Below are 22576 nucleotides of genomic sequence, written 5' to 3' on the forward strand. Positions count from 1 at the left end.
TGTTGAGGAATTTCCCTCGACAGGCCCCTTGGGAAAAGAACCATTGGGAAAGAAATAAGATTCCGCAAGGAAATTGTGTGGCCCTACATTTAGCCCTTGCCACCCCCTATAAAGACTCCTCTACCTACAGGAAGGATAGCCTCATGCATTTCCCAGCCAAGAAGGGACAAATGGATTTAAAAGCCCCACTCCGGCAACAAAGGAGTGTATCTATGGGCACAAGTTACTCCAACCCCTAGGCCCACTTGGGCTCCAGGAGGCATTCCGGATGATGATTGGACCTAGTTGGTTAAAGTACAGAATGGTTCATTAGTTCCTAGGTGCATTGTCTCTCTGAGAAGGTATAAGGCGTGGGTTCCTAAGGCCCTCTTGGCCCCCTCCTGGCACCTCGGACCAAGGCGAACACTTTTGTTCCTCAAACCACAAATAGTTCGGGGAAACAACTAAGAGGTCATGTCCCTGTACGTGTTCCGCTTGAGGTGTTGAGAGATAAATGACCTTTCATGAAAACAACAAAGCAAATGCTTTATAGATTATAGATAAACATAGATACATAAGAAAATCATGTAAGAAATTAATCAATAAGCAAAGGGCAGGAGGGAACATTATGAGAAAATAACCATGTTATTCCTTAAAGGGTGATTACACATAGGAACATTTTTAGAATTGGGTAATTCCAGAAAACATAGATGACGTACGCTGCAAGGAAATTGCTAACAAACATAATGCCACGTTTGCCACAATAAAGTGGCCAGTTCAACACACTGCTGTTGTCTGTGTCCATTTTTATTTTTGTTTTATTTTTGTTTTCACTTTTTTGCTGATGCCGTTCATCCTTCGGGAACCCCTGGACCTGCTGGAGCTGGACTCTGGCAATATTCTCTCTCTCTCTCTCTGTCTACACACACACACACACACACACACACACACACACACACACACACACACACACACACAGGAATACCTTGTTTTATTGTGCTCCACTTGGTTGGGTTCTGCAGATCTTGTATTTTACAAAGTGAAAGCTTGTAGCAAGCCTACGTTGAGCAAGTCTACAGCACCATTTTCTAACAACATTTGCTCACTTTGTGTCTTTGTGTCACATCTTGGTAATTCTCTTAATATTTCAAAGTTTTTCATCATTACTTTATTTGTTATGGTTTTCAGTGATTATAACTTGCTGAAGGCTCATATGATGGGTAGCATTTTCTAGAAATAAGGTGCCTTTTTTTAAAGAGTTCAAGATCTTTTATTTTTTTTCATTTTAATTATTTTATTTTGTTTTTTTAAATTTACATCCAAGTTAGTTAGCATATAGTGCAACAGTGATTTCAGGAGTAGATTCCTTAATGCCCCTTACCCATTTAGCCCATTCCCCCTCCCACAACCCCTCCAATAACCCTCTGTTTGTTCTCCATATTTAAGAGTCTCTCATGTTTCATCCCCCTCCCTGTTTTTATATTATTTTTGCTTCCCTTCCCTTATGTTCATCTGTTATGTGTCTTAAAGTCCTCATATGAGTGAAGTCATATGATAATTGTCTTTCTCTGACTGAATAATTTTGCTTAGTGTAATACCCTCCAGTTCCATCCATGTAGTTGCAAATGGCCAGATTTCATTCTTTTTGATTGCCGAGTAATATTCATATATATATATATATATATATATATATATATATATATATATACCACATCTTCTTTATCCATTTATCCACTGATGGACATTTGGGCTGTTTCCATACTTTGGCTATTGTTGATAGTGCTGCTATAAATATTGGGGTGCATGTGCCCCTTTGAAACAGCATACCTGTTTCCCTTGGATAAATACCTAGTAGTGCAATTGCTGGGTCATAGAGTAGTTCTATTTTTATTTTTTTGAGGAACCTCCATACTGTTTTCCAGAGTGGCTGCACCAGTTTGCATTCCCACCAGCAGTGCAAAAGAGATCCTCTTTCTCCGCATCCTCGCCAACATCTGTTGTTGCCTGAGTTGTTAATGTTAGCCATTCTGACAGGTGTGAGGTGGTATTTCATTGTGGTTTTGATTTGTATTTCCCGGATGATGAGTCAGATCAATGGAGCAGAAAAGAGAACCCAGAAATGAACCCACAAACGTATGGCCAACTAATCTTTGACAAAGCAGGAAAGACTATCCAATGGAATAAAGACAGTCTCTTTAGCAAGTGGTGATGGGAAAACTGGACAGCGACATGCAGAAGAATGAACCTGGACCACTTTCTTACACCATACACAAAAGTAAACTCAAAATGGATGAGAGACCTAAATATAAGATAGGAAGCCATCAAAATCCTTGAGGAGAAGGCAGGAAAATACCTCTTTGACCTTGGCTGCCGCAACTTCTTACTCAACATGTCTCCAGAGGCAAGGGAAACAAAAGTAAAAATGAACTATTGGGACCTCATCAAAATAAAAAGCTTCTGCACAGTGAAGGAAACAATCAGCAAATCTAAAAGGCAATCAATGGAATGGGAGAAGATATTTGCAAACGACATGTCAGATAAAGGGTTAGTATCCAAAATCTATAATGAACTTATCAAACTCAACACCCATAAAACAAATAATACAGTGAAGAAATGGGCAAAATTCATGAATAGACACTTCCCCAAAGAAGACATCCAGATGGCCAACTGACACATGAAAAAATGCTCAACATCACTCATCATCTGGGAAATAAGGTATTTTTTAATCAAGGTGTGCACATTATTTTTTTTAGTCAGAATGTTATTGTATACTTAATAGACTATTGTATAATGTAAACATAACTTTTTTATATACTGGAAAACTAAAAAATAAAATCATTTGGCTTGCTTTCCTGTGACATTCACTTTATTGCGAAGGTCTGGAACTGACCCTGTAATATCCCCAATATACACCTGTATGTGTATATACTATATTTGTGTATGTGTGTAATATATATAATGTATATTATGTGTACAGTATGTTTAAAATATATAATATATAATATGTATATATTATATATTATATATTTTAGGGGCACCTGGGTGGCTCAATTGGTTAAGTGCCTGCCTTTGGCTCAGGTCATGATCTCACAGTTCATGGGTTCTAGCTCTGCATTGGGCTCTGTGCTGACAGCTCAGAGCCTGGAGCCTGCTTTGGATTCTGTGTCTCCTTCTCTCTGTGTCTTCCTCTCTCTCTGTCCCTCTCCTACTCATGCTCTATCTCTCTTTCTCTTTCTCAAAAATAAACATTAAAAAAATAAAAATATATGTGTATATTTTTATACACATATATGTATAGATGAACTTATATAAGGAAATATATATATAAGATGTACATATATATCCTATTGGTTCTGTTTTTCTAGAGAACCCTAAAATACAGAGCTTTATTCAGGGAGCTGGAAAATTATAGAGCAGGGACAGGAACTCAAGGTTTTTCTGCTCCCAAGGTTCATACTGTTTTTTAGGGTTTACTTATTTTGAGAGAGTGCTTGCACATGCACACACACACACACACACACACACACGCGCGCACGAGGTGGGAGGGGCAGAGCGAATCCTAAGCAGGCTCCGTACCCAGTACAGAGCCCCACATAGGGCTAGATCTCACAACCGTGAGATCATGACCTGAGCCAAAATCCAGAGTTGGATGCTTAACCAGTGCAGGGCTCGATTCCATGACTGTGAGATCAAGACCTGAGCTGATATCAAGAGTCAGATGCCCAACCGACTGAGCCACCCAGGTGCCCCCCAAAGTTCATACTTTTAATCACTCCACATGCTACCCTCCTTGTTTTTCATTATGAAAGTATCATCTTGTGTTCCTGTCATTTGTTTATGTGTTTGTGTCCTCTACTAAGCTCTAAACTCAAGAGGGCAAGAATTTTTATATCCCAACATCTAGCATAGTACCTGTCACATGGCATTGCTCAATACATATTTAATTTTAGAATTTGAGACAAAAGATTTATGGTAATGTGTTTTGATAGCTGTAAAGCACTATCAAAATATGAGACTTTACTGTTATGTAGCAAACACATAATTCTTGTACAATTATTTATAAGCATATATAGAATGTGTGTACCTAAAAGTCAGACTGTGTATGCCTGAGTCAGTGTGAATGTCTAAGCCAGGATTATGACTTAATATAATTTTTACCCTTTACCAGCAACCAGGGGTGAAGGAATATTTCCAGGATAGAAAATAAAATTGTATTTCTGTCCGTGACAACTAAAGAAAGAAATAGCAATCACAGACTGCTTTCCATATAGAATAAAGCCAGCAGCCCTTGAGCTGGAAAAGGCAAGTAGGTTCAATGTCAAATGCTAGCTTTGATTGATTGGAAGGGGCTGTCTGCAGCACTTGACAAGACTGTGACCACAGTCGGCCCCTCAAAAAAGAGCCATGATTAACTAACAAGTCCACCCTGGGCAGAGGATTGGGGGGTGGGCAGCACGAGTACCATTTTGTTTCCTGCCCTGAATTAAGCAATGCAATAGTCCCGTTAGTGTTTTTGTGAATTAGATAGGCTTACTTTTGGGAAGGGGGACAGGAATAAAGGTTCGATTTAAAAGGGAGTTGGAATGAATTTCTTGAATCGGGTAAAGCATTCTGAGTTTCTAGGTGAAGATTAATCTCCTTGGTGCTGTCTTTCACATAGAGCATATTCTACTCACTTTTTTCCTGTAATCACCCAAATCAGATAAAATCAAATTAACCAATATTTTGGGGGACATGTTTGCTGGAATAGAAGGATTAGTTGCCAGGGCCCTGCCCAAAGGGTAGGACAGCAGAGTAGAAATATATACGCTATTGTTAGGGGGTATTTTAGTTTTCACCTACATTTCACCATAAACTAGCCATTAATTTCATAGTTTTATACAGTTACTGGTTGGTCACTTTCACTAACATATTAATCAGTGTCTTTGCACTCTATTCTTTTTGCATGTCAAATCTTCCACCTGGAATCACTTTATTTCTGTTTGAAATTTATGCATTGTTTAGAATCCATGGTAATAGGGATCTTTTGGTGGTAAACTCACTTAACTTTTTCTTTTGTCTAAAAATGTCTTTATTTCCTCTTTGTTCTTTAAAAAAATGTTTTTAAATGTTTTTATTTATTTCTGAGACAGAGAGAGACAGAGCATGAGTGGGGGAGGGGCAGAGAAAGAGGGAGACACAGAATCGGAAGCAGGCCCCAGGCTCTGAGCTGTCAGCACAGAGCCCAACGCGGGGCTCGAACTCACACACTGTGAGATCATGACCTGAGCTGAAGTCAGTTGTTCAACCGACTGAGCCACCCAGGCACCCCACTTTGTTCTTGAAAGACACTTTTGTTTGGTATGGAAATTTAGGTTGGCAGTGATTTTCCGTCAGTCTATTTTTCTGCATTCTTTTGGTTTCCATTCTTTGATGTGTAGTCAACAATCACTCCAGTTATCTTCCTTTTGCTTTTATGCCTTAAAATATTTTAAATATATTTTACTTTTGTCACTTTGCAGTGTCCCCATTATGTGTCTAAAATTCAACTGGTTTTTATTTAGCCTATTTGAGATGTACTGGGGTCCTGGATCTGAAGATCTTTCAATACTTCTGAAAAGTTCTAAGCCTTTTTGAGGTTCCTGGGTGGCTCAGTTGGTTGAGCATCAGACTCTTGATTTTGGCTCAGATCATTATACCAGGGTTGTGGGATCGAGCCCTGTATGGGTGTCTGTGCTAAGCATGGAGCCTGCTTGAAATTCTGTCTGTCTCTCTCTCTCTGTCTCTTTCTCCCTCTGCTCCTCCCCCAATTGTGTGCATGCTCTCTCTCTAAAATAAAAAATGTATATATTAAAAAAAGTCTCAGCCTTTTTATCTTCAAATATTATCTATTCCCAATTCCTTATCTTTTCTGAATTTCCAATCAGGCATTATTATAGCCCTTGTCACTCTGTTCTCCATATCTTTCGATCTGTCTTTCATATTTTGCATCTAATTTCTTCATAGCTGTGTTTCAGTTCTCTGATTTTCAGTGAACGTGCATCTCGTCTGCTGTTTAATCTCTCTTAAATTTCAAATTTAATTATTACATTTTTATTTTTTTTTATATAATTATAATTTGGGGGTTTATTTTAGATATATTATCTAAATATAGTTTTATTTGGTTCTTCATCACATCTGGTCATTCTGTATCATGTCTTGTTCTTTGCTTGCACTTTCAAGTTTAGTTATCTTTTAAAAATTATTTAAACATATTAAACACAGGGATTTTGCATTCTTTGATAATTCTAATGTCTGCCATTATTTTTAGTCTGTTCTATGGTTGGTCCCCTATGGTTGTTCTTGTGAATCTTTGGTTTTTGTGCTGTGAACTATTTATTGTCTTGGCCTATATCTGTGTCACATCTTTGGTCAGAGTTGAATTGATATCATAAAAGATGACTTACTTGTATTTATGACATTCTCTTTTGTGTGACACATCCAACTCAAAACTCACTTTTAATTTAATTAACCTAAGAGTTTTGGCCTACAAAGCACTTTGGGCCAAAACCCATTTGAAGGCCAGGTTGAGCTCTCAAGTTCTCAGGGTAGGTTTTTTCCTCTTCATCCAGCGTCATAATCAAGACAGACAAGTATTCTTACCTTCTCCTTTAGAGTAATTAGGGTCCCCTGCTTTATATATAATGGGTTATGTATAACCTATGGGTCTCCTAATGGGTTCCACATATTCAGTGGGCACTAGACTTTTACTACTGTCCTTCATGTACCAAGAAGCTAACAAATCAGAAGCTTAGCTTTCCATCGTTTAGCAGAAATTCTTGGGGCAAAGCCAGTCTTGGTATTTACTTATCTCCCACAGTCACTATTATACCTAATTTTTAGGATCTTTGGATTCCTTATTTTGTGTGTGTGCTAGTTCAGCAGTGCATTTAAAATGATTCCTAACAAAATAGTTTATCTGTCTTATTCAGAAAAATCATTTGAGTTGTAGAACCTATTATATGGCTGAAAAAGTCAAGACCAAATTTTTCTCAGATTTCTGCTAGGGACATTTGACTTGAAGACATGAAATCTCTTCATTCCTACAGAATCACAAAGGAGAACTGATTGAGGGTATTGAGGGAGTTCTCAGATTTGGGGGTTGAAATCTATAATTGCATATACCAATGTATGTACTTTTTGTTGTACTGGACTCTGCAATGGTATGAATAAAGGGGAATTCACATTAACTCTGGTTGGAAGGCTTTTGGAGTCATTTCAACTCCCATCAGCTTTCACCTAGATATTATTGATCATGTCAGGGCAGATGAGTACTGAAGTATGTGGTATGTGAGGTAGCCGCAGAGAAACAGGGCCGTATGGCTTTGCAAACTTCCCTAACGCTACGATACCACACATACTCTCACCCTGGGATGGAGGGCTTGTGACCATAAGTTTGTGCTAGGAAGGGCAGGCTGCTTCAAATAAGGCACCATCTGGGACAGCTTATCCAGATGCAATTTCCCTTAGCAATTTTCCTATGCTCAGCTCCATTACCATAATGGATAGATTTCTATCATCTGTTCCTTGGGAATATTTTGTGATATCAGTGTTTACAGTGTTAGGATTTTTTTTTTTTGGCAGCGAACTAAGGAGTGTGACAATTTATTGTCAGTGAATTTGAAGAGTAAAATATTCCCTTGCTCTGAGCTCTTTGCTCAGTTTTGCCTCATGAATACCTTGTTCCAATTACTTGAGTCTGACACCAACTGTATAGAAGTAAAATTTGACATGGAATTACATCACTGCAGATAAAATACCTTGTTTAAATCATAAAAACAATTTTAGGATTCTGATTCTTCAAAACAGTGTCATAGTGCTTTATGCTGTTTTGCAATGACAAGCGGGCTTGTAAATTTTAAGCCAAAAATAAACATGGCATTTGAAATAAAATTGCCTTTTGTCTTCTTTAAATGTAACGGATAATAACATCTAAAGAACTGAGAAGGGTGGGGAAGAATCTTAGTGTCTATGACTCATAATGCCAGTGTGTTTTCATCATTTGTTAGGGCCATGACCTCTTGCTGTATAATTTTGCCCACATATTTGATATTTTTCAAGAGAGAACTAAGAGTGGGGCGCCTGGGTGGCGCAGTCGGTTAAGCGTCCGACTTCAGCCAGGTCACGATCTCGCGGTCTGTGAGTTCGAGCCCCGCGTCAGGCTCTGGGCTGATGGCTCGGAGCCTGGAGCCTGTTTCCGATTCTGTGTCTCCCTCTCTCTCTGCCCCTCCCCCGTTCATGCTCTGTCTCTCTCTGTCCCAAAAATAAATAAAAAACATTGAAAAAAAAAATTTAAAAAAAAAAAAAAAGAGAGAACTAAGAGTAATATTTTGGGAGTTGCCTGTCAAGTAGGGTTTCTCTAGTCCTCAGTGTAGTTTACACAGTAAAAACTCATAATATAAGTTTGCAGGGTGTATTATTCAACCCATTACATAGTGGTTTGGATATAAGAAAGTCTACACATTTAGTTGCATTAGAGGACGTTTCTGAAGGACATAGCATTTAAACTGATCTTCCAAGGGTGCATACTAGTGTGGAGAAGCCATATTTTCTTAGCAGTAGAATTTTCCTCTAGGAAGAACCTTGTTGTATTTGATGAATATTCTGACAATTCTATTTTGGGTGGGGTTTTGAGGCCACTCAAGTGCCAGCTATGCACCAGACTTTTTGGTTTACTGAGTAGAGCAAGCAAAGTAAGTGTGAGCTTGATTTAACTCTTAGAAGAATAAAGAGGATTTTGAAGGCAGCAGAATTCAATAGATGGACAACAAACGAGGTGTCTTTAGGGAAGAGGTTTTCAGTGGAAGAAGAAGAGACATCAATGGGAACTCACATTGGGTTTTAGGTAGGTATTGCTACCATGTGAATCTTCTTTCCCATATTGCTGTGACATATTTTGTAAAATATCCACTTTTAATGTATTGTGGAATTAGACCTACCAATTTCCTGCTTCAAGGCTATTACCAGAGACCTAGTCACACCCTGATTCCTAACGGGTGGGATCATGATGGCAGTGAATGTTAATTTTTTTCTGATCTGGGTTCTTAATGAAAGTTACAGAGCAGATACTTGAGGCTATATTTTCTCGCAAGTGTTGAAGTCCAAATAAACTTATTCTTGCTTGGGAGCTTATTAAAATATTATAGAAGGCATGAGACAGGTGAATTTGGCATGTCTTTGTTAAAATTGAGGGCTCTTGCCAAAGAGGCATAGGGATGGGTGACCATTTCAACTCCACATGGAAAAGGAAATGAAGAGTATTATTTAATTACAATATGGGTGAGTATGAAGGAAAGTGGTAGGAGACAAGGCTAGAAAAATAATCTAGAGCCAAAGTATGAAGGACCTTGAATGCCAAGATTAAGTATTTGGTTCTTATTTATTAGAAAAAAGAAAAGAAAGTCATAGAAGAGTTGTTGTGGGTGGTTATTTGGATTTACACAATATTTTTTATTACTTCTAAAAATAATGCATTCTTATCATATAAAACCAAGTAATATAGAAAAAACATAAAAAAAAAGAGATATCCTGGTAACCTTACCACCTATGTTTTGTTATATTCTGTCTAGAATTTGTTGACACAGACTTTAAAAAGTAAAAATGTCATTGTGATGCTTTGACATGTCATGCTGCTTTGTCAGCTGCTGCACTTTATTTATTGAAGACTTGTGATCCAAGACCTACTGTAAGTGAATGACTGTGGTTCCTGTGAGGTTGTGGATCGTAGTGACCAGAGCCCAGGAGAGGTGTCAGGAGGGGAAGAGTCAGGGTCAGTAAGGAGAAGCTGGGAAAGGCCAAGGAGAGCTGGTGGGCTGCCTTTTGGGGGAGATAAGAGGCACAGAAGGGCTTAGGGGGCAATGAGTTCCAGATTTTGAACCTGAAATTGTTGAAAAGTTAAGCAAAACAGGGAGTCAGGATGGAACAGTTTGTCAGTTTCGATAGGAAGTTGCTAGGTTTGGCTTGAGAGGTATGTGTAGCTGTTAGCAAATCTGGGTAGAAACGTCTGGTGTGCATTGGAATATTCAGGCATGGCAACTAGGCTAGAGGACAGGAAGAGAGAAAGGAATAGTGGTTGAGTGTTTGCTCATTCACATCTCATTTAAATCCCTCATGCTTGCAACGTAGGAATTATCATCTCCATTTTATAGATGAGAAAATGCTCCACAAGATTAAATCATTAACCCACACAGCTACTAAATGGCTGAGCAGAGATTTCAACACATGGCTCCCAATGCTAAGCTCTTCCGGTTTGCTACACAAACAAGTGTTGAAGGGGTAGAACTGAGTGGGGGAGATCACTAAAGAAAAAAGTGTAGAGCTTTTCATATGGAAATATATATATATATATATATATATATATATATATATATATCTGTGTGTGTGTATGTGTGTGTGTGCGTATGTGTGTCTGTGTGTTTTGAGTGTTCATTACGATAGACCCCTGAAACTAAGAAAATAACAACCCCCCCACACACACTAAAAAATATTTGTACAGTCATGGAGCTTACATTTTAGCAAGGGAGACAATCATTAGATTACAAAATATCCATTAATTTCAATTGGGATAAGTGTGGTTAAAGAGAGTTAGAAGGATTAGTGTTTAATAAGGGGACCTGACCCAGTCTTGCTGGTCAGGGAAAATTTCTCAGAAGAAGTGACATCCTTCAGATATAAATTTCAATGGAGGGAAAGGGCAGAAAGTTATTCCAGGCAGGCAGAGGGAATATCTTGAGAAAATTCTGAGGTGGGAGAGAGGCCTGCAGGGCAGAGGTTCAGAATGGCTAGAGCACAGGAGGAGGAAAATGGCAAGAGATTAGGTGGGAGCAGCAAGCAGGGTGCTTTCCTGCAGGGTCTTGAAGGACACTGTTTTGCAATGGTAATTCAGCCAATTAAAGAGTATGGGAAGGGAAGTGACATGTTTATTTAAATTTGTTTACTTAAAAGGCCTCTCAGGCTTGATGTGGAGAATAGATTAATAGGTAGTAAGGTATACCACATTATCTTTTCTAATTCTGCATTCCCTCCACAGTTGGAAGATCAGATCTTTGCTTTTTACCTTGTGACTTTGTACCCCTTCCCACTAGACTGGGGAGTAATTGTACACACCTGCTAGAGTTTATTTAGTCTTGGCAATGTGACGCGCATTGGTCAGAGGAATATTAGTGGATGTGATGTGACCCGAGGCGCTCAGTGTCCATGGTTTGTCTTGGCCTCTTGCCTCTGTATCAGTCATGAGACAGCACGCCCATGCACCACTGATCCCAGGATGAGACACAGGCAGACCTAAGCTAAGACAGCCTCCCAGTCTCAAGTGAGAAATACAAATGACTTGGTCTATAAGCCACTGAGATTTCATGGCAGGTTTTGCAAACACATACAGGACGGTATCAGAATGAAAGCAAGGGGACGAATTAAGGGCGTAGGTAAGAGTTAATGGTAGATCAGACTAGGACAATGGCTGTGCAGAGATGATGGAAAGTACTGAATAGATTCCAGAGGTATTTAGGCTTTCAAGTTAGTAAAAGGGATGACCAACTGGATGCAGAGGTAATGGGAAAGAAAATGTAAAAGATGATATTTCAACCAAAGATGCTTGCCGTATTGTCTAACCTTATGATCCTAAAGATAATTGAATATGCCCCGAGCTTTCAAATGCTTTATGTTGGTTTACTTGTGACTATGAAGATCATTATTTTGGTGAAAATTTTCAATCGTCGACTCTTCCTCCTAGGAGCCCATGGGGAAGGCTGCAGGTCGCTGGGCATTTACTATTCCTCTCAAGGAGGTAATCCCAGCACAGGTTTTGGAGGACCTGTGGCCAGGGGCTAGTCAGAGCACAAACCCTGACTTTTGTCATGATTGATCACCTAATGTCCTGTTAAGGCTTTGGGGTTGTCATGGGCATGCCAACTTTTACTCTTAAGAAGCCCTAAACCTATCACTTTTACAAGGCAGCACCCCCCTCCCTCCAATTTATTGTATTTTACTGCAAGATGCTTTTCAGGCTTTCTGCCTGAGGCACACTTTATGTCTGAACTTGGATCCGCAGCTTTATAGCCTGCCCTTTCCCCACACAATTTCCCGATTAGTTCTGGGTAATTCTAATGGCTAGTTATTTTGTGTTGTGTTGTTTTTTCCAGAGAAGCAATAAAATATTTTCTGTCTGTTAGTGAGCAGGAAGCAGCATGGATTTCATTAACATAGTGAGAAAATAAAGGTTGGCAGTTCAGTTGTTGGGAAAATGAGGTTGCAAACCCCACAAAGTGAAGAATCCAGGCAGAGTGTGACTCATTCTGTCTCTGAGTAGGCGGGGCTTGCCGTCTTCAAGGGTCTGCCAGCAGCAAGCTTGCTGCGGAGGTTAGGGAATCAGAACCATTTGTGAGTCATTCATCAGGCAATTTAGCCTGTTCGATCTGATTTTCTTGGTTGTGCTTGCTGCATTTGTCTCTGTTAGATTGAACTTCAGCTTAGTTTGTCTGTCTTCTCCTTAACATGGGGCACAGCCATGATGAAAATTACTAAAAAAATAATGTAATATCATACTAAAAAATAATGCAATATCAAATAATGAAATATCATCTTTTACATTTTGTTGCCAGAATTAGGAAGATTAATTACAGTTAATTCTTAAATAAATGTTTTAATAAGTGAGTAAAGTTGAGATATATAATATCCCATTTTCCCTCTGTACATTCAACATTCCTTTGAGATTTTCAACGGAGCAGCTAATAAGGACTAACATATATCAATGTGTATTTCTATCCTTTTCATTTCATAGTTCTGGAAGTCTAGGGGAAATATGGCCCAATAAAGGGGAAGAACATGACAAAGATCATTGTTGGAAGTGGTCTAAAAATTCTACCAGCCATATCCAGAAAAAAGCTCCTTCTTTTAGGTAAAACCAAATACAAAAAAAAATACTTTTCCCCCCCTCTTTCAATTATCAAAGATACAGGAGGTTTGGAACCAGCCAACTTTGTTTTTTTCTAGTTCTGCCTCTGCCAATATTTATTATATGGCCTTGGGCTAGTCATGTAATACTTCTGAGCTGCAGAATTCTCTTGTGGAAACTGAGAATATTTTCTTGGTTGACCTCCATGAAGACCTTGTTAGACAAAAGTTTATGTTCTCCATTCTATGGGTTGGGAGTTGACACTAGTCTGGATCTGTTATTTTACAATGATATTTTTGTTGGTGTAGACACCTTTCAGAATTCACTCATCATTCTTTGACCTGATAATGATTTACTTTGACTGTATTGATTACCCTAGGTGCCATTCATTTTTCATGAGGAAGAAAAAAGAGCATCCTTTGTCTCCAATCTATTTAATATTTTTTCAAGGTATTTCTTATTTTTTTAATGTCACAAATCTAAATCTAGCAAAGGCAAGTGTTAAGTACAAACACAAGAAATAAAATGAAATGCAAAGACAAAATCAAGCACACAAACCAACGAAAAGTGAAGCAAAATATTAGAGGCCAAAAAACTCCAAGGCAAGATTTAAACTATCCAGAGGGATCTAGCAAGGAACTCTGGCTTAAATTACCTACAAAATGACATCAGGTGAATATGATCTAACTGCCTTTGTAAAAAGCATTTAATTTTCTGGTTATTTTGGCATTTGCAGTAAGATTTCTTTGCTTTAGCAGTTGACTTTCATTACTTGAGCATCTCCTCCACAGGCTGCTTCCACTTGATTCGTTTCTGAAGATGCCCTGCCTGTAATGGGCGCCTCAAAGGACATTTCAGACAGAACTGAAGATGACTTTTGAGCAACCCCCACCCGGAATGTGTTACTATTCACCCATTCCTGGGAAGGGGTCCAGAATATACCATCCCCAATTATGCCACTTTGGCAGATTTGATGATCTTGAGCTAAAGGCAACTGTGAAATAGCAAACACAGAAAGAGCTTTCTGCCCTCTCCCATCTGTCTTAAAGGACAGCATAAATCTCCACCCGCCCCCCCCCCCCCCACGAGGATGATGGGAGAGGAGCCTATCACTGGAGATGAAGAGCTGGCACTGAGACTGGTCTGTGTGATGAACCTTTTGGGATTAGGCCTCCTATGTATTTTTTGGTCACTTCCCACAGCTTATCAGCCCTGGCAGCCCCAACCTCTTTCTTTTCTAGTCGTGTCTCCAGTCTTCATTGCCCTTTGTTAAAATGGTATATAAGCCCATGAGTCTAACAGCTCCTTTGGGTTTTCACTTCTTTTCTGTGATGTCTCCATGCCCACAAAATTTTAAATATTGATAAAACTTGTATGCCTTTTCTGTTAGACCATCAGACTGTTTCTGTCAGACTGTTAGTCTGTCTTTTGTTAATTTAACTCACAGGCCCCAGCCACTGAACTTGAGGGAAGAAGAGGTTCTTTTTCCCCCCTATACACCTGAAACCCACTTATCTTCCAGGAGAAGGCCAGGAGATACTGTGCCAGCAAATCCTCACTGAAAAAGGAAGAAGAGTGAACCCTCACAGTTGTAATGGCAAAGGAGGTCAGGAAGGTGGGGTACCCTTATCTCAGATGGGATTTGGCTGGCAGAGAATCATTAATAGTTCTTCATGGTTGCAAAGTATCAGAACCTTTGGAACTTCATTCTTGTTAAGATATAAACTTGACTTTCTGACTCTTTCCTTCCAGTGAGGTGTTTCGTATTTGTAGCCTGAGAATGTTTTCTGTGAATTGTCCTAGATCCCTTTGAAATAACTCTCTGTTTTACCTATGAAGGCTTAGCCTTATTTACTGCCAGCCTTTCAAATATAAAGCTAAGTTTTTAAAGAAAAATAAATGTGTTTAAAGGCAGGAAGTCTACAACATGATGCATGTTACTTGGAAATGTTCAATACTTTTGCCACATAATGTTTTATGACTTTCAAGGGACAGAAACCAGAATTCTATGTGGCTTGGGTGGATTTTTGTGCACAGTAATCTCTAATGTATCAAACTTAGAGAAATTGATGTTAATTTATCTAGCGCATACTTCCGGAGGATCGTCAGCATTTAATGGCCATCATTACAGTTGTATTCTTAATTCTGCTTCCTTTACTTATTTTTCTATTTTTTTTTAAATTTTTTTATTTGAGTGAGAGAGAGAGAGCATGAGTGAGGGAGAGGGGCATAGAGATGGAAGGAAAGAGAGAGAGAGAGAGAGAGAGAGAATGAATGAGAGAATCCCAAGCAGACTCCATGCTCAGCATGGAGCCTGGCGCAGGGCTCTATCCCATGACCCTTGCTTGGATCATCAGCCAAGCCAAAATCAAGAGTTGGATGCTCAACTGACTGAGCCACCCAGACACCCCCATTCATTTAGTAAAAAACCCTACTTAACCTACAAGATGACAGACACTGTGCCAGTTCTGAGGACACAAAGAGGAACATACTAGAGTGCTCGGCTCATTTGGACTACTTCAGTTGGCATATATGGAGGCTTTTGTTGAAAATTAGGTCAAGTACTTATGAAATCTTAATTTTTACTACTTAAATTACATAAATGGTTTGCACGCAAAATGGCCCCAGAAAATTTTGGCTTACTGAGTAGAAATAATCCAAACTATTTTTATTTACTAGAATGGCTTACCATTAAAGACTATCCAAATAAAGAACAACAACAAATATATATATTTTCCTAAATACAGTTAATAATTATTTTTAGTTCTTCACATACATATGCTTAATTTCTTGGTCATAAGGAATCTGCTCACATCTTTGAAATAAAAAAAAATAGACTGTGTGCATGTGTTGAGTGTGGCATCCTCATGTACAGTCCAAAGTGGCTGCCGGTTCTGTCTTCTAGAGGCCAAAATTTATATCTGACTTCGAATTGCTTATTCTTATTTTGTACTGGAATAGAAATAAGAACAGATTCTGCATAATTATAATTTTCCCACAATTTAATACATTATTTTAAATAGAAATTAAAAATAATTTCTGGGGCACCTGAGTGACTCAGTTGGTTAAGCACCTGACTCTTGATATTGGCTGCAGTCATGATCTCACAGCCTTTGGGATCAAGTCCTGCATCGGGCTCCACACTGAGCATAGAGCCTACTTGGGAGTTCTCTCTCTCTCTCTCTCTCTCTCTCTCTCTCTCTCTCGCTCTGCCAACCCCCCAAGCCTCTCTCTCTCAAAATAAGTGAATAGACATTTTTTTAAATTAAAAATAATTTATATCATATACATCTGTCTCCTAAGTTATCCATATTTCTAGGTGACTTTAGGGGTCTGGATTGACCATATACATAATATTAAATCTTAGTGTTTACATCTTTTTAAAGCTTTAGGATATGCTTAAAGGGAATTTCTAACAACCTAAACATTGAGGTTAGCTACATATCCAAAGGTCATCTGAAAGGATGAATTTTTTCACACAGGTTTTTCATGTTTCTTCCCTTCCTCTCATGTATGTTTGTTCTGTCAAGTGTGTCCTCATTACTTGAAAGAGAAATTTCCCTAAAAAGAAAAATGTTTTATTCTTTACTTACTACTCAGTTCACACCAAACTTGACCAGGGACATAGGTTTGGGAGATTCTTGCTTTCATTCAGAGCTAAAAATAGGTACTTTTCAGATTTTTCCCTACTATGTGATTCTCACACATCTATGAGAATCCCTGGTGTCATGAGAGAAAACAGTTAAGGGTTGATTTATTGAATTGCTAATTCATACCAGGTAGAAGGAGGAGGGAGGTGGGTGATGCTGAGGGTAAAGCAAAGTCATATCCTTCTGAAGCAGGAGGGAGGCCTTCCTGCCCCTCAGAGACTAAAGTAATTTTGGCTTAGCCCCAGCTCAGTGTCTGAAAATTCAGAGCAATTATCACCATGTCAGTAACTTCTGACATATTTCTTCCTTGTGGTTTCCTCTGGACTTTTTCCACTAGTGTTATAAGACATAGTACATTAATGGAAAAGTTGGGGTAGAATAAGGTCAACAGATCAGAAGGTGATTGCCATTGAAAAAGTAGTTACAGTTTCCAAGAGGAGGAGTCATGCCAAGCTTTGGGGGGCCACACTGGGAAGCATGAGGGTCAGCATGAGACAGAGGTGGCAGAGGGAATGTGAGCAAGAGCCTTCACTGTGACTTCTGTGAGAAGGACCAGGCAAGGCAGGGTAAGCAGGCTTGGAACTGGCAAGATGAACAATTTCATCAGGCTCTGGGGCATAGGAGCGGTCTCTCATTGTCTGGGGTGGTTGAAGCAGGTGGATAGTGGCCCAGAGTGTGAGGCCAATGAAGGAGGGGGTTGGAGGTGTGGGCTTTGCATTGCTTGGTTTGCATTTGAAGAGCTTGCTCCTAAGTGAGTGGCTTACTATCCCTAGGACTTGGCCAACTCTGGGAGGGTCAGCAAAACCCCAGATGTTAAAGCATCAGAATACATGGTTAAAAAGACATATGGTAATACAACTCACTCTAACTTTCTATCTTGGTTCTTCCTCTTATAGACCTAGACTGAAAGTACAGGCTCTTCATCAGGGTCCACAAAAGTTCTAATCACAATAAGAATTTTATTAGCTTAGTCTTGGAATGTTATAGGAAAGTTATAAGAAATTATGAACAACTGTGGGCTTTATCGCTTTTTCTGCCTTTGTCTAGCTTCTTATTCCCTGTCTGATGCAATTTCCCCTCCTTGCCTCTGGCAGGAAAATTCTTACATTTAGTGTCTCCAAGGTCTTAGCTTCTACTCAACCAGGAGTTTCAAATGATTTTCTGAGCATTGGCGGATCTCTTCTTCTTATGATAAGGCCTTCTGTCAACTGCTACGAAAATGAAAATTCCCTATCTCATACTGATACCATCATAAACATATATAACCATCAAACTGATAAGCTGGCTAGAGAGAACTGAAAATAACCAAAGCAAAAAGTGATTTTAAATTAACCATAAAGTTGAAGCGAACGTGGAGAATGTGGCACTGTTGAATCCTAAGTGACAGTTTTGGCAGAAGCATTGATAAACATACCAAGACTTTGCTCCCTGGGGCAGGATGTGATCTGCAAGCTTGTGTAGAAGGAATTTACTATATATGCTTATATTATTACAATGCACTTTGTGTTATCACTTTGGGGGAACAAGGATGGTTTGCTACAAAGCATAAGAAAGGGCTCCTGGCTATACAAAGCATTGGCCTCTGAGGGATGAAGCTGTCTTTATGACTCTATAGCACACATGTCCTTGGTTCTTCCGTGAAAATGACCTAGGAGCATCTTTAAATATCTCCTCTCACAGGACATGCGTGATGGTTAATTTTATGTGTTAACCAGGTTGGACTGTGGGATATCCAGGTATCTGGTAAAACATTATTCGTGGGGATGTCTGTGAGGGTGTTTCTAGAAGAGATAGCATTTGACTTAATGAACTGGATAGAGATCACTTTCACCTTGTGAGTAGGCATTGATGCACTCCACTGAGGGCCTGAAGGAAACAAAAAGGAAGAGGAAGGGCAGATGTGTTCTTTGTTTGAGGTGGGACATTCATCCTCTCCTGCCTCGGACATTGGTGCTCCTGGTTCTTGGCCCTTTGGACTTCTACTGAATTACACCCCCAGCTTTCCTGGTTCCTTATTGGTTGTTTCTCTGGAAAACTAATGCAACAAGAGTAACTGGGACCAAGGATTCCTGGTACATGAAATAAAAACTGTGTAATTTGTTTGCTGTGTTCCCTTGGATCTTTCTGGGGCATACAATCTTCTCATCTACAAAATGAGAATAATGTCTGTATCATATTATTGTGCAAATTAATCCAAAGGATGTATTTGAACATTTATCCTTGAGTTTAGTACTGCTGGTGGTTACCATTCTCTGGTTAAATTGATCTCAAGTACAATTGAAATCTAAATCTCAGCATAATAAGCACTTTTATTTGCCTGAAACTAATTGGCATGATATTTGTTACAATATTCAGATGTTCTAAAAAAAGAAATTGGACGGAAATTTACTTTTTAAATATGTATTCACCCATGTTCTTATCAGCTACAAACCTCTTGAGCTGAACTGGAGGGGTAATCAAGTCATATGGTGTGAGATACTCCCCTTGTATGGGGCCTGGGCTGCCAACTGTGGCTTTAGCTTTGTCATCAGCAGGTAAATGGTGCTTCCAGAAGCCAGAGAGAGAGAATTCAGAATGGGAGCATGAAGAGCTCTCGATGAAGAGCTGCCAGAATTCTTGCTGATTTGCATCCAGAGAAATCAGGAATTCACTGCTCAGGTACCTTGATTTTTCCATAGCTACTTCCTCCTTATTTCCAAGCTATTATTAAACAGGTCTTTAGCTCCCCCTATGCATGGTTCAAACCAAGTAAAGAAAGGCCTGTCATAGGACAGCTTCTGCTTTTCAACCTTTTCCTATCTTTTAAACCAAAGTTTAGGATTACTCAAAAATATGATATCATAATAAAAGGAGTAGCTAATAGTATCCTTCTGTACTTCTCCCTGGGTGTTCTGCATTATAAATGTAAGTTATATTTAATGGGTGAAATTATCAGTGTATTTGTGGCTAATTACTGAAGTCAGGGTGTGGGACAGACTGGAAAGCAGAGGATTAAACAGCCCCCATAACCCATATTCTGTTAGTTCTGAGAGACTGAATATCTAAAGGGACAATGTCCAGACCATATATAAATATAGAACTTTGCCCAACAACCAGCAACAACCTGCTCAGGAAACCAACCCCTCATCTACAATAAACAAGCCAGGAAGACAGCCAGCTATAACTCAGACTTGAAGGAAGCCAGATTTCTATCTCTCGTGACAATTCAAGAAGGTAAATTATGAGCTCTGTAGCAATTGGCCCCAAATAGCCAGAACTTGATTAATAACTGACACCTTCCCTGTTTTTCCCCATGTCCAGTTTATGACCAACAAGAGAAAGCCAAATGTGTATTCCTAACCAATCACAGAGCACTTCTAGTTAGACCACCTGCAGCTTCCTTGTGCCAACAGCTTCCAATCAGGGTACACTTGAAGCCCTCCTTTTTTTTTCACCTGGAAATTTCCAACTCCTCTGCCTGCCTTTGAGTCTATACCCAAACACAAGTAATAATGGTGACTCCCTTGCTACAGCAAGTTCAGAATAAATAGTCTTTGATTTCCTTATTTGGTTAGTGCTCGTTTATTTCCACAGTACTGAGAAGGATGAGAGGGCTGAGTGCAGATGGCTCCATACAAACCCTTCCCCGTGGGAAAACTTGGTGTTGGTGGCTGCCAAGACTGGGCAATGGCGTCTGTCTTCTAGGTGGACAGCCCTGTGGGTTTGTGTGTGAGTAGGTGAACGTAAAGACACGAGTGTATGTAAGCAATCAGACTTCACCTCTTCGCAATGAACCTGAGAGAATGGGTATAGAAGTGGCAAAAACAGAACAGTGCAGCTCCCCCAAAGGGGTCTGAGAGGACTAGGTGGATAGCCAATAGCAAAGAACCATAAAATATAGACCGAGCAGTACTTTCAGCTGTCCAATGTGCTGCAGTGAAATTTCAAAAAATTATTGACTTTGGCAATTTTATAACAATATTTTTCTAACTTTTAAACTGCTTTTGACATAGCCTTGAAATTCATTTAAAAGGATTTTTTCCCCTACCTTAAACACATCAAAGTAGGGCTTTAGGCAAAGAACTAACTCGGAGTTTTACTCCTATGAAAGTCAATTTGGAAAAGGTAAACTCACAAAGTCAAAGTGAAGTTACCAGAAGCATCATCAGAAGACACAAAGCCCAGTTAAAGCTACTAACAACATAGCATTTTTACTGCTTCACTTACCAAAAATAACTGTAGACATGACACAGTCGTGATTAAGACCTTCCAACTGTAGAATGGATCCTCCTCACCTCACTGGTTTTCAGTGCTAATGGCGCTTCATTTACTTTATCGTTCTTTATTTGTGTACTCTTGGTTACAGAGGTCATCACTGCAATGCTGAGAGTTCCTCCCTGGGTTTTTAAGAATCTGGCGGCTTCTATTTACCCACTTAGGGTGGTAGTTCTTAACTGTGGTAGCTCATTAGAACCATCCTACCTCAGGCCAATTAGATCATAACCTCTCAGTGTGTTTTTAAAAATAGCTCTCCAGGTGATTCCAATAAGCACAGAGTATTGACAAACCACTCTCCTAGAAAGGGCAAGATTTCCTTGACAGTAAATGTCACCTTGAATTGTATTCACTTTGCCTGAGGGTTGTCAGAATTTAATAAAGCGACATTTACCTTGTCCATTTTATTCTATTTTTTTATTAAAAAAATTTTTTTTAATGCTTATTTATTTTTGAGACAGAGAGAGACAGAACATGAACAGGGGAGGGGCAGAGAGAGAGGGAGACACAGAATCTGAAACAGGCTCCAGGCTCCGAGCTGTCAGCACAGAGCCCGACGCGGGGCTCGAACTCACGGACCGCAAGATCATGACCTGAGCTGAAGTCGGACGCTTAACCGACCGAGCCACCCAGGCGCCCCTACCTTGTCCATTTTAAAGAGATGGTAACACAGATGTTACAAACTGACTCCCTGGAGCCTTGCCTGGCGTGTCCAGTGCTGCTGTCCCAGGATCTAAGGGCAGTGGTGGTCGGTGGTGGTAACCAGACTTGGAGTAACGGGACAACAGAAGGCACGTTTATCTATTCCTTCTCTGTTGCTTCAGTTTTTCAGCATGGAAATGATTAGCTAGCTGGCATAGGAGGCAAAGTGATGAGGAGTGATCACATGTCAGCTTGGTTGTGTGAACAGTCAGTCATGACACAGTGTGACATGCTGGCTCTGTTAGGTAGTACAGTGTCTTGTCACCAGTGCCAGTGACCGCCCAGGGGACATGGGACCTACAGGTATGGAGGCACCTTTGCACTGATGAATGGAGAAAGCCTTGAGAAACTTACTTGGAGGCATGGAATCTGTGCCCCCCAGTCACAGATTTTAATGCAGAATTAACACCAGGCCACTCTGTATGAGGGATTTTGGTTTTTAGAATTCACGAGATCACAAACGAAGTACGATCTCTTTCAGGACAGAGCAAATCAGAACTGTGTGATCAAACCGTTAAAACGCTCCATACCTGGGCAATTAGAGGAGGATGGCAGGAGGGCTGGCCCTGTTGCCGGTCTGCTCCTGCGGCAGCGGAGGTCTGACCTCCCAGCTTCTGTTGACTGGATCTTTCCTCCAACAGATATGTCTGGGGACAACATTTGATGCCTCCTGACAGGTGCATAACTTAGAAAGGGCTCTGCATTCATGATTTACTTTGAACATGTTTTTGTAGAAATGACTGCTGTAGATTGTTTCTTCATTTCTCCTACCCTTTCAACTGTCAGAGCCATGTCCCCTGTTAATGGGTGTGGTTTTCTTTAGAATTTGGAGAGAGAGAAATATCCTCATTGTTTCTGAGCTTCTTGTTGATCTAGAATAAAAGAGGACAGAATAATATGCACCCCCACTCAGGTGAAATAAGTGCGCCAAAGGTACCACTTTGGGCACAGTCCCTTTCAGAGCTGGGCGAGGTGCGCTGGCGGGCTGGGTTGTGTCATTATTGCTTCCCTTAACTGATGACTACTCTTTCAAGAGCACAAAGTTCATCTGTGAGTAAAATCACTCCAACATTACCATTGC

General features: G+C 39.8%; 1 long non-coding RNA gene across 1 annotated transcript in view; it reads right to left on the minus strand.

The window, feature by feature from the left end:
- LOC109252518 (uncharacterized) overlaps positions 1-20986 on the minus strand; it is a 67259-nt gene extending 46273 nt beyond the window's left edge. Inside the window, exon 1 of the long non-coding RNA XR_002074057.2 lies at positions 20746-20986. This is a non-coding gene — a long non-coding RNA (uncharacterized LOC109252518). The remainder of the gene's footprint in view (positions 1-20745) is intronic.
- Between the last annotated feature and the right edge of the window lie 1590 nt (positions 20987-22576).

The sequence above is a fragment of the Panthera pardus genome, unplaced genomic scaffold, assembly GCF_024362965.1.
Source record: "Panthera pardus isolate Hobbes unplaced genomic scaffold, ASM2436296v1 HiC_scaffold_17, whole genome shotgun sequence".
In the NCBI taxonomy this organism is placed as follows: Eukaryota; Metazoa; Chordata; class Mammalia; order Carnivora; family Felidae; genus Panthera; species Panthera pardus.